The sequence below is a fragment of the Lissotriton helveticus genome, chromosome 6, assembly GCF_964261635.1.
Source record: "Lissotriton helveticus chromosome 6, aLisHel1.1, whole genome shotgun sequence".
NCBI classification, from domain to species: Eukaryota; Metazoa; Chordata; class Amphibia; order Caudata; family Salamandridae; genus Lissotriton; species Lissotriton helveticus.
This window is the reverse complement of record NC_136067.1, coordinates 1,505,448,744-1,505,462,150: the sequence shown is the minus strand read 5'-3', so window position 1 is coordinate 1,505,462,150 and position 13,407 is coordinate 1,505,448,744. Positions and strand designations below refer to the sequence as shown.

At 55.6% G+C, this 13,407-nt stretch overlaps 1 long non-coding RNA gene across 1 annotated transcript; it reads right to left on the bottom strand.

Moving 5' to 3' along the window:
• Positions 1-9,346: 9,346 nt before the first annotated feature.
• On the bottom strand, positions 9,347-10,452 carry LOC144761804 (uncharacterized). The gene is made up of 3 exons (XR_013595903.1): positions 10,279-10,452; positions 9,801-10,185; positions 9,347-9,528 (listed from the first exon to the last, which is right to left on the bottom strand). It is a non-coding gene; the product is annotated as an uncharacterized LOC144761804 (long non-coding RNA).
• Positions 10,453-13,407: the final 2,955 nt, after the last annotated feature.

Sequence of the window (13,407 nt, the reverse complement as noted above, 5' to 3'; positions counted from 1 at the left end):
TTGATTGCTTTTGTTTTGCAGAAAATCCACGCCGGGAAACTCCAGTTGGGGCCCTGCTGCAGAACGCCTTAGGACACTGTGAATTCCAGGTGGAGCCAGCCCTCAAACACAAATTACAGGTAAGATAAGCGTTTGGATGGGAGGTAGTATAATGGAGTGTTCGGAGAGGCGAGAGAGTGACAGTGGTACAAGCAGTAAAGTCCTAGGGCTCTTGAATTAACAAACTCTGTGACAGGCATTTACTTTGGAAAACATTTGGCCTATTACACGTGAACGTTTAGGCGTTATTATTCTCGTTTGCCTGTCTCAGGGGTGCTGTCTGTGGGGCTTCTAGGTTTTTGGGTTGTGTGAGCACCGCTGCCACATTTCTAATGTTGATTGCTTTTGTTTTGCAGAAAATCCACGCCGGGAAACTCCAGTTGGGGCCCTGCTGCAGAACGCCTTAGGACACTGTGAATTCCAGGTGGAGCCAGCCCTCAAACACAAATTACAGGTAAGATAAGCGTTTGGATGGGAGGTAGTATAATGGAGTGTTCGGAGAGGCGAGAGAGTGACAGTGGTACTAGCAGTAAAGTCATAGGGCTCTTGAATTAACAAACTCTGTGACAGGCATTTACTTTGGAAAACATTTGGCCTATTACACGTGAACCAACACGATGACAGTGTTCAGTAAAACGAACTTACTGCAAAACCACCACCCACCAGGCTCAAAAGTAGTAAAAAACAGGTATGCTCAGATAAAGTTTGAAAAAGTATATTTATATCCCTAACAAAATAATCTCCCGCAAGACCCTCCCTAACCCCAAATAAATAGTCCATCAAAAGTCCCCAAAAAACCCAACTCCCAATTCCCACCCCCCAAAAGTCTCTAAAAAAGGGGCAAGGGACACTCTACGGATGCAGGTTGTTCACTTTGGCCTCCAGGGCATCATGCCTTAGGGCGGCAATTGCAAAAAAGAACAAGTGATGGACTGAATGTGGATCAATGTCACACACTCCCCCAGTCAAAAGATCTGGGCCCAAATCCATCGTTTTTTTGCACTCCACACAACCCTGGGTCAGATAATGGCTTTATGCAAATCAGCTCTGACCCTGTTGCCCCATGGGAACAGTCCAGTCCGAACTACAACAGCCATATCTTTCCCAGACCGGAATCAAGCATCCGAGGACCGGACCGGTTTCGAGGTAACACCTCTCTTCAGCCCGGCTAGCTTGACTCCAAGTGGTGTGGAGTGCCTGGGACCCACGTCTGGGCATCCCCAGCGCACTTAGGGCGGCAATTGCAAAAAAGAACAAGTGATGGACTGAATGTGGATCAATGTCACACACTCCCCCAGTCAAAAGATCTGGGCCCAAATCCATCGTTTTTTTGCACTCCACACCACCCTGTGTCAGATAATGGCTTTATGCAAATCAGCTCTGACCCTGTTGCCCCATGGGAACAGTCCAGTCCGAACTACAACAGCCATATCTTTCCCAGACCGGAATCAAGCATCCGAGGACCGGACCGGTTTCGAGGTAACACCTCTCTTCAGCCCGGCTAGCTTGACTCCAAGTGGTGTGGAGTGCCTGGGACCCACGTCTGGGCATCCCCAGCGCACTTAGGGCGGCAATTGCAAAAAAGAACAAGTGATGGACTGAATGTGGATCAATGTCACACACTCCCCCAGTCAAAAGATCTGGGCCCAAATCCATCGTTTTTTTGCACTCCACACCACCCTGGGTCAGATAATGGCTTTATGCAAATCAGCTCTGACCCTGTTGCCCCATGGGAACAGTCCAGTCCGAACTACAACAGCCATATCTTTCCCAGACCGGAATCAAGCATCCGAGGACCAGACCGGTTTCGAGGTAACACCTCTCTTCAGCCCGGCTAGCTTGACTCCAAGTGGTGTGGAGTGCCTGGGACCCACGTCTGGGCATCCCCAGCGCACTTAGGGCGGCAATTGCAAAAAAGAACAAGTGATGGACTGAATGTGGATCAATGTCACACACTCCCCCAGTCAAAAGATCTGGGCCCAAATCCATCGTTTTTTTGCACTCCACACCACCCTGGGTCAGATAATGGCTTTATGCAAATCAGCTCTGACCCTGTTGCCCCATGGGAACAGTCCAGTCCGAACTACAACAGCCATATCTTTCCCAGACCGGAATCAAGCATCCGAGGACCGGACCGGTTTCGAGGTAACACCTCTCTTCAGCCCGGCTAGCTTGACTCCAAGTGGTGTGGAGTGCCTGGGACCCACGTCTGGGCATCCCCAGCGCACTTAGGGCGGCAATTGCAAAAAAGAACAAGTGATGGACTGAATGTGGATCAATGTCACACACTCCCCCAGTCAAAAGATCTGGGCCCAAATCCATCGTTTTTTTGCACTCCACACCACCCTGGGTCAGATAATGGCTTTATGCAAATCAGCTCTGACCCTGTTGCCCCATGGGAACAGTCCAGTCCGAACTACAACAGCCATATCTTTCCCAGACCGGAATCAAGCATCCGAGGACCGGACCGGTTTCGAGGTAACACCTCTCTTCAGCCCGGCTAGCTTGACTCCAAGTGGTGTGGAGTGCCTGGGACCCACGTCTGGGCATCCCCAGCGCACTTAGGGCGGCAATTGCAAAAAAGAACAAGTGATGGACTGAATGTGGATCAATGTCACACACTCCCCCAGTCAAAAGATCTGGGCCCAAATCCATCGTTTTTTTGCACTCCACACCACCCTGGGTCAGATAATGGCTTTATGCAAATCAGCTCTGACCCTGTTGCCCCATGGGAACAGTCCAGTCCGAACTACAACAGCCATATCTTTCCCAGACCGGAATCAAGCATCCGAGGACCGGACCGGTTTCGAGGTAACACCTCTCTTCAGCCCGGCTAGCTTGACTCCAAGTGGTGTGGCGTGCCTGGGACCCACGTCTGGGCATCCCCTGCGCACTTAGGGCGGCAATTGCAAAAAAGAACAAGTGATGGACTGAATGTGGATCAATGTCACACACTCCCCCAGTCAAAAGATCTGGGCCCAAATCCATCGTTTTTTTGCACTCCACACCACCCTGGGTCAGATAATGGCTTTATGCAAATCAGCTCTGACCCTGTTGCCCCATGGGAACAGTCCAGTCCGAACTACAACAGCCATATCTTTCCCAGACCGGAATCAAGCATCCGAGGACCGGACCGGTTTCGAGGTAACACCTCTCTTCAGCCCGGCTAGCTTGACTCCAAGTAGTGTGGAGTGCCTGGGACCCACGTCTGGGCATCCCCAGCGCACTTAGGGCGGCAATTGCAAAAAAGAACAAGTGATGGACTGAATGTGGATCAATGTCACACACTCCCCCAGTCAAAAGATCTGGGCCCAAATCCATCGTTTTTTTGCACTCCACACCACCCTGCGTCAGATAATGGCTTTATGCAAATCAGCTCTGACCCTGTTGCCCCATGGGAACAGTCCAGTCCGAACTACAACAGCCATATCTTTCCCAGACCGGAATCAAGCATCCGAGGACCGGACCGGTTTCGAGGTAACACCTCTCTTCAGCCCGGCTAGCTTGACTCCAAGTGGTGTGGAGTGCCTGGGACCCACGTCTGGGCATCCCCAGCGCACTTAGGGCGGCAATTGCAAAAAAGAACAAGTGATGGACTGAATGTGGATCAATGTCACACACTCCCCCAGTCAAAAGATCTGGGCCCTAATCCATCGTTTTTTTGCACTCCACACCACCCTGGGTCAGATAATGGCTTTATGCAAATCAGCTCTGGGGGCGCTGGGGATGCCCAGACGTGGGTCCCAGGCACTCCACACCACTTGGAGTCAAGCTAGCCGGGCTGAAGAGAGGTGTTACCTCGAAACCGGTCCGGTCCTCGGATGCTTGATTCCGGTCTGGGAAAGATATGGCTGTTGTAGTTCGGACTGGACTGTTCCCATGGGGCAACAGGGTCAGAGCTGATTTGCATAAAGCCATTATCTGACCCAGGGTGGTGTGGAGTGCAAAAAAACGATGGATTTGGGCCCAGATCTTTTGACTGGGGGAGTGTGTGACATTGATCCACATTCAGTCCATCACTTGTTGTTTTGTGCAAATTCCGCCCTAAGTGCGCTGGGGATGCCCAGACGTGGGTCCCAGGCACTCCACACCACTTGGAGTCAAGCTAGCCGGGCTGAAGAGAGGTGTTACCTCGAAACCGGTCCGGTCCTCGGATGCTTGATTCCGGTCTGGGAAAGATATGGCTGTTGTAGTTCGGACTGGACTGTTCCCATGGGGCAACAGGGTCAGAGCTGATTTGCATAAAGCCATTATCTGACCCAGGGTGGTGTGGAGTGCAAAAAAACGATGGATTTGGGCCCAGATCTTTTGACTGGGGGAGTGTGTGACATTGATCCACATTCAGTCCATCACTTGTTGTTTTTTTGCAATTTCCGCCCTAAGTGCGCTGGGGATGCCCAGACGTGGGTTCCAGGCACTCCACACCACTTGGAGTCAAGCTAGCCGGGCTGAAGAGAGGTGTTACCTCGAAACCGGTCCGGTCCTCGGATGCTTGATTCCGGTCTGGGAAAGATATGGCTGTTGTAGTTCGGACTGGACTGTTCCCATGGGGCAACAGGGTCAGAGCTGATTTGCATAAAGCCATTATCTGACCCAGGGTGGTGTGGAGTGCATAAAAACGATGGATTTGGGCCCAGATCTTTTGACTGGGGGAGTGTGTGACATTGATCCACATTCAGTCCATCACTTGTTGTTTTTTGCAATTTCCGCCCTAAGTGCGCTGGGGATGCCCAGACGTGGGTCCCAGGCACTCCACACCACTTGGAGTCAAGCTAGCCGGGCTGAAGAGAGGTGTTACCTCGAAACCGGTCCGGTCCTCGGATGCTTGATTCCGGTCTGGGAAAGATATGGCTGTTGTAGTTCGGACTGGACTGTTCCCATGGGGCAACAGGGTCAGAGCTGATTTGCATAAAGCCATTATCTGACCCAGGGTGGTGTGGAGTGCATAAAAACGATGGATTTGGGCCCAGATCTTTTGACTGGGGGAGTGTGTGACATTGATCCACATTCAGTCCATCACTTGTTGTTTTTTGCAATTTCCGCCCTAAGGGGTCGATTAGGATGGCGGACGGAAACGTGTACCGTCCGCCGCGGAAGGTGGCAAGATACTCCGGACCTGTCCGCGGAAAATCCGCAACAGCAATTAGGATAAAACATGCAAAAAACGCCGACCGCGGCGTACGGAGCACTCCAATCCCCGTCCGCGGCGGTCGGAGTACACCTGAGTCCGCGGCAGGCGGACGGAACAGTAAAAACACCGACCGCCGCGTACGCACATGACCGCGAATACATCCACCACCCCCGCTATACCTGCGCAATGTCCGTGTCCGCAATTAGGATAACTCCGCAAGTACCCCGGTAGTCACCGCCATCCACGTCCGCAGCGGTACCAATGCACCGAGAATCCGTGCACCACAGCGGAACGACAACACAAACAACATCCCTACTGTCAAACCAATGCCATACATTGGCACGGAAGTTTATCACCAAACACACGAAAAAAAACGCCCACCCACCGAAAACATCCAAACCAATCACAACACACAATGATCCACCGCCAAGCACCACACAATCCACACCTGCCAACACTCCCACCTAGCACCTGACTGCCAATAACCATTCAGACACGGTCTAGACACACACCATAAAAGAACTCCCACCCACTCCACAAATCCTCTGCATCACAGCATAGCTGCTAGCAGGACACACCACTGAACTGAGCCCAAAGAGAAATAGCATTCACACAACCCACACCCAAACACACCCACCACACAAACACCCACCACACCATTCTTACACACCACACACCTGCACCACCCCATCCACGCAAACCCACACCCCGAGCACCACACACCATGGCACCAAAAAAACCCCCAAAATTCACTGACACGGAGTTGAAGGTTATGGTCGATGAGATCATCCGTGTGGAACCCCACTTATTCGGGGCCCTAGTGCAGCAGACCAGCATAGCCAGGAGAAACAGCATGTGGGACCGGATAGTCACCAGGGTGAATGCCTCCGGGAGCGTCCCGAGGACGAAGCAGGACATCCAGAGGCGGTGGCACGATCTAAAGACCCGCGTCAAAGCCATACGAGCCAAGAACTATCTCCGGGCTAATCATACAGGCGGTGGAACCCCTCCGGAGCCCTTACCCTACACCGAGTGGGAGGACAAGGTGATGACCATCATCCACCCTGAGAGCCTTGATGGACTTCCTGAGGGAGAAGAGGCTGGTAAGTACAAACCAAGCACCACGAGCACTACTACATGGTGTGCCTCACACAACTGTGAAGACACATCTCCCAGACCCCAACCCATGCATGCAGTCCACATACTCACCAACGTCGAAATCACTCCAACAGGCCCCCATGTCCATAGGGATGGCGGTGGCGGTGGTGGTGGGTGGTGGTGGGTGTGAGGGGATGGAACTACAACTCCCAACAGGCCCCCATGTCCATAGGGATGGCGGTGGCGGTGGTGGTGGGTGGTGGTGGGTGTGAGGGGATGGAACCACAACTCCCAACAGGCCCCCATGTCCATAGGGATGGCGGTGGTGGTGGTGGTGGGTGGTGGTGGGTGTGAGGGGATGGAACTACAACTCCCAACAGGCCCCCATGTCCATAGGGATGGCGGTGGTGGTGGTGGGTGTGAGGGGATGGAACCACAACTCCCAACAGGCCCCCATGTCCATAGGGATGGCGGTGGTGGTGGTGGGTGTGAGGGGATGGAACCACAACTCCCAACAGGCCCCCATGTCCATAGGGATGGCGGTGGTGGTGGTGGGTGTGAGGGGATGGAACCACAACTCCCAACAGGCCCCCATGTCCATAGGGATGGCGGTGGTGGTGGTGGGTGTGAGGGGATGGAACCACAACTCCCAACAGGCCCCCATGTCCATAGGGATGGCGGTGGCGGTGGTGGTGGGTGGTGGTGGGTGTGAGGGGATGGAACTACAACTCCCAACAGGCCCCCATGTCCATAGGGATGGCGGTGGCGGTGGTGGGTGTGAGGGGATGGAACCACAACTCCCAACAGGCCCCCATGTCCATAGGGATGGCGGTGGCGGTGGTGGTGGGTGGTGGTGGGTGTGAGGGGATGGAACTACAACTCCCAACAGGCCCCCATGTCCATAGGGATGGCGGTGGCGGTGGTGGGTGTGAGGGGATGGAACCACAACTCCCAACAGGCCCCCATGTCCATAGGGATGGCGGTGGCGGTGGTGGTGGGTGGTGGTGGGTGTGAGGGGATGGAACTACAACTCCCAACAGGCCCCCATGTCCATAGGGATGGCGGTGGCGGTGGTGGGTGTGAGGGGATGGAACTACAACTCCCAACAGGCCCCCATGTCCATAGGGATGGCGGTGGTGGTGGTGGGTGTGAGGGGATGGAACCACAACTCCCAACAGGCCCCCATGTCCATAGGGATGGCGGTGGCGGTGGTGGGTGTGAGGGGATGGAACCACAACTCCCAACAGGCCCCCATGTCCATAGGGATGGCGGTGGCGGTGGTGGTGGGTGGTGGTGGGTGTGAGGGGATGGAACTACAACTCCCAACAGGCCCCCATGTCCATAGGGATGGCGGTGGCGGTGGTGGGTGTGAGGGGATGGAACTACAACTCCCAACAGGCCCCCATGTCCATAGGGATGGCGGTGGTGGTGGTGGGTGTGAGGGGATGGAACCACAACTCCCAACAGGCCCCCATGTCCATAGGGATGGCGGTGGCGGTGGTGGGTGTGAGGGGATGGAACCACAACTCCCAACAGGCCCCCATGTCCATAGGGATGGCGGTGGCGGTGGTGGTGGGTGGTGGTGGGTGTGAGGGGATGGAACTACAACTCCCAACAGGCCCCCATGTCCATAGGGATGGCGGTGGCGGTGGTGGGTGTGAGGGGATGGAACTACAACTCCCAACAGGCCCCCATGTCCATAGGGATGGCGGTGGTGGTGGTGGGTGTGAGGGGATGGAACCACAACTCCCAACAGGCCCCCATGTCCATAGGGATGGCGGTGGCGGTGGTGGGTGTGAGGGGATGGAACCACAACTCCCAACAGGCCCCCATGTCCATAGGGATGGCGGTGGTGGTGGTGGGTGTGAGGGGATGGAACCACAACTCCCAACAGGCCCCCATGTCCATAGGGATGGCGGTGGTGGTGGTGGGTGTGAGGGGATGGAACCACAACTCCCAACAGGCCCCCATGTCCATAGGGATGGCGGTGGTGGTGGTGGGTGTGAGGGGATGGAACCACAACTCCCAACAGGCCCCCATGTCCATAGGGATGGCGGTGGTGGTGGTGGTGGGTGGGGTGAGTACCAGTGCAGACAGAATCGGCCAAAAAAGTGAAAACAACCTGTCAAGTCCACATTACTCATCCTCACATTTTGGTTTTGCAGGTCATCCTCATCTGACAGCTGGAAGCAACACCCGCCCTCCAGACTCGCCAATCACAGACGTCTCAGGGGACGATTGGCCAGCCACCTCCGGGGCAGAGGATGATCCCGGCACAAGCAGCCAGCCAGGGCCATCTGGCTCCCAGGTCACCCCTGCACCAACAACTACGGCCTCTGCCATTGTGACAACACCGGCCACTGTGACCTGCACAGCCACCACCAGCACCACCTCCACCACCACCACCACTACTACCACCACTCCTGCCCCTGCCACCCTGCCCAACCCAACGGCCAACGCCGTGCCAGCGCCATCCCAGCCACGCAGGGAGAGTGTGAGGCAAGGCAGAGATGCAAGGCCAGATCCGGCAGGCAGGAGCATACGCCAAAGAACACGGGAGGATACCAACACACCCAATCCAGTGCAACAGTCATTGGAGGCACTGGGCAGGGTGGAGGTGAGCTACCAACGTGGTCAGGCACAGGCAGACCGGGCCCACCAGGACTTTGTAGATAACACTGCAATGTTGGGGGTCATTGAGAGGCGGCTTGGCCAACTAGTGGACATCTTCACCAGGACAATCAGGCCACAAACAACGCCACCGCCACCGCCACCGCCACCGCCACCGCCACCGCCACCTGCGGCGGATGTGGTACCCGATGCCCCAGCGCAACCAGCTGACACCGTACCGGCACTAAGACGGAGGGGCCGACCGAGGCTGGAAGTGGGCGACAGCAGTGTGGAAGCAGCTGCCACACGCTCCAAGAGGAACAGAAAATGACTGTACCTGTACCTGCGCATGCCATTCACCCTGCCAACTATCCGGTCCCACCTGCCACAGGCCTGCTGTACTAGGCAGACACCACCCTATGTGGTGTCCGCACGGACATTTCATCTGCCATAACCTTCTACTCTCACTCCCCCACCCCTTCACTCATTTGTAAATATGCACCTACACCCATGCACATTTTGTAAATAAAAGCCACTTACTCACTCAATCATGTGTTGTCTCCATGTTTATTCACATGAATGCATCAGAAACAGATGTTACTAGGTACAGGTATCCAACTGGTACAGAATCATGGCGCTGCGGGAGTGACCTAGGGAAAATAGAAACCGCAAAGACACGTCAGGAAACAAGATCACACTCATCAGAACACACTGCAGTGCAACATTTAACAACCCACACGCATCACAACAGTAATGGATGAGACGACACACATCATGGAGACGTGCATTGGCCACAATTTAGCACACACACACACATGCATGCATCACATAGCAGAACACAGAGATGAAGCACACCACTATGCCACAACACCAGCACACATTCACAGGGCATACCCAAGCAGCACAAGAGGAGCACACTCACAATCAAGGGAAGTAGCGATCAATGATCTGGCGCCTCTGGTCCACACCTTCCTCCTCACCACTATCCTCATCAGTTGACATGGCTGGGTCGGGAGGGCGAGGAACTTGCAGTTCATCAGGGTCCAAGAGCAGTTCAATGTTATAGCGCACAGCCAGGTTGTGAAGCATGCAGCACGCTATCACGATCTTGCATACTTTGCCTGGTGAGTAAGGCAGGGCCCCTCCAGTCTTATCCAGGCACCGAAACCTTGACTTGAGCAGGCCAAATGTCCGTTCTACCACTCGACGTGTCCTACCATGGGCATCATTGTATCTCATTTCTCCTGGTGTAGTGGGATTGCGTAAGGGACTGAGCAGCCAAGGCCTGTTTGGGTAAGCCGAGTCGCCTGTGTTGGTGGAAGAGAGAGAAACATCACAACCTGCATTGTGGGGCACACCATGCCACACAGATATCACTCCTGTCACCACAGCATACTCACCAACAAGCCACGCTTGTGCTGGACGAAGATTAGCCATCAGTTGGGGGACCATGCTGCTCCGCATGATGTGGGCGTCATGTGCAGAGCCAGGGAATCTTGCACACACATGTGAGATGATGTTGTCGGCCTGGCACACCACCTGCACGTTCAGGGAATGGAAGTGTTTCCGATTCCTATACACCTGCTCACGTGCCCGTGGTGCAATGAGCGCGATATGCGTGCCATCAATGGAACCCACAACGTGTGGTATACGACCCAGGGCATAGAAGCCAGCTTTGACCGCTGGCAAGTCCGCCGCCTGAGGGAAATGTATATAGTCATGCTTGTACAGCATCATGGCTGTCAGTACATCCCGGAGTACCGTGCTGAACATGGCCTGTGACATTCCCCCGGCATCTCCAACTGTGTACTGGAATGTGCCTGTTGCGAAGAAATGGAGTGCCACCATCACCTTTTGCGTGGGTGTCATGGAACCTGGATATGTTCTTCGCGGCTGCAGGTGAGGAGACAATAGGGTCACAAGTTCCAACAATCGACGGCGATCCAGCCTGAATTTCCGGATCACCTCCTCGTCCACCATATCCTCCAGCACAGTGTATGGGCGAAGGACATTTGGAGCCCTCCTGTGTGGGAGTAGATGGAATGGAAGTCAATTAACATACAACGCACGTGTGTGCACCTCAATCACATGTCAACGCCCTCTACCAACATGTAGTATCCAGTGTATGCTTGTCATATGTGTGACTCCTCTGATTGTCAGGACAACATGGACCGACGTAGCTACAATGTGCATCCACTAGCAACATGATGTTTAGCAACATGTGCAATGCACAGTGTCTCACCTCAACATCACTGCCAACCAGACATGTGACATGACCCACATGTGTAGGCCCAACATCACATGCACACATGCAAGTACATGCACACATACAAAATTAAACACCCCCCCACCCCCCCATATCATGATGCACCAATGGCAACACCAGGAATGGTGGGCATACGGACATCACATGCATGGGGACACAATAGGCAACACACATGTACAGTACACAACAGAACCCCCACCATAGTCATCATCTGACACATACCACTCACTGACAACTGATTCACAGGTGCCCATACATACGGGATCTACTGTGTACATGTGAGGTACGACAAAATTGTGTAGGGTACTACCCGATGTGGACATGCACACGTGATGGACACTTGTGGCTCACCGATGGCCATGGTATGGACACACATGGGATGGAGCATGACATGTGTAGCCACGCAATCACGCACACAACCGTGAGCAGGCAGCTGCAGACAATGGTACAAGGTGCATCATCGGCTAAGATGCAAACATTGATCACGCCATGGCGGTGCACTGCATCCGCTGTTTACGTCTGGGCATACGCGGGCCGCCTTCGACATTCACACTGTCTGCACGTGCACAGACCGTCACGCCCACACACCGGCAAGTGCATGTGTAAGGTTCCGGGACGGATGGTCGATTTGCAACAATGTTGTATCACTGGCGCCTCCATGGCGGTGCACGTACACAGCGGGGGAGGTGCAGGCCTATACACCCTGTAGATGTACTCAATGGACATGCCAGTTCATGACCCCCCTTACAGTCACCTTGCATCATCCACCGTACACCGGCCGGAGCGGCCGGCCCATGAACAACCGCCGTGCCAGGCCCTGCCCAGGACCGCCGTGCCGGCCATGGCAACAACCGCCATTGCACGGCCCTTCCACTACCGCCGTGCCAGGCCCTGCCCAGGACCGCCGTGCCGGCCATGGCAACAACCGCCATTGCACGGCCCTTCCACTACCGCCGTGCCAGGCCCTGCCCAGGACCGCCGTGCCGGCCATGGCAACAACCGCCATTGCACGGCCCTTCCACTACCGCCGTGCCAGGCCCTGCCCAGGACCGCCGTGCCGGCCATGGCAACAACCGCCATTGCACGGCCCTTCCACTACCGCCGTGCCAGGCCCTGCCCAGGACCGCCGTGCCGGCCATGGCAACAACCGCCATTGCACGGCCCTTCCACTACCGCCGTGCCAGGCCCTGCCCAGGACCGCCGTGCCGGCCATGGCAACAACCGCCATTGCACGGCCCTTCCACTACCGGCGTTCCCTGGCGGTCCGTGCAATGGCGGTTGTTGCCATGGCCGGCACGGCGGTCCTGGGCAGGGCCTGGCACGGCGGTAGTGGAAGGGCCGTGCAATGGCGGTTGTTGCCATGGCCGGCACGGCGGTCCTGGGCAGGGCCTGGCACGGCGGTAGTGGAAGGGCCGTGCAATGGCGGTTGTTGCCATGGCCGGCACGGCGGTCCTGGGCAGGGCCTGGCACGGCGGTTGTTCATGGGCCGGCCGCTCCGGCCGGTGTACGGTGGATGATGCAAGGTGACTGTAAGGGGGGTCATGAACTGGCATGTCCATTGAGTACATCTACAGGGTGTATAGGCCTGCACCTCCCCCGCTGTGTACGTGCACCGCCATGGAGGCGCCAGTGATAGTACATTGTTGCAACTGAAGCATCCGTGCCTGAGGCTTGCACGTGCGGTTGCCGATGTGTGCCCGCGACGGTCCCTGCACATGCAGCCAATGGGAAGAGGGACGCTGGCCGCATACGGCCAATCGCAAGTAGCGGAAGCTGTGCACCGCAACAACAGGGCCAGTCATTGGCCCATTTCACGATCACGCTTCCAGGGCTGACCAATTGCTGGCGACGTATGCCACTGACACGTGCTGAGGGCCCTATATATGTGTGTTGGCCAAAATGAAACTTCCTACCCTGGGGACCATTGCTGCCTGTGACCATCACCTCGACCTGCTGCTGCTGCTGAGCTGACCACCGACTGCTGCCTGTGACCATCACCTCGACCTGCTGCTGCTGCTGAGCTGACCACCGACTGCTGCCTGTGACCATCACCTCGACCTGCTGCTGCTGCTGAGCTGACCACCGACTGCTGCCTGTGACCATCACCTCGACCTGCTGCTGCTGCTGAGCTGACCACCGACTGCTGCTCTAGTGCCATACTCCATGATCTTGCCATGTCGTCAGGCAAAGAGATCCGGTCTCGACCCTTCACCGCCGCGGAGCTTGATGTCCTCGTGGACGGTGTACTCCGCAACTATGGACG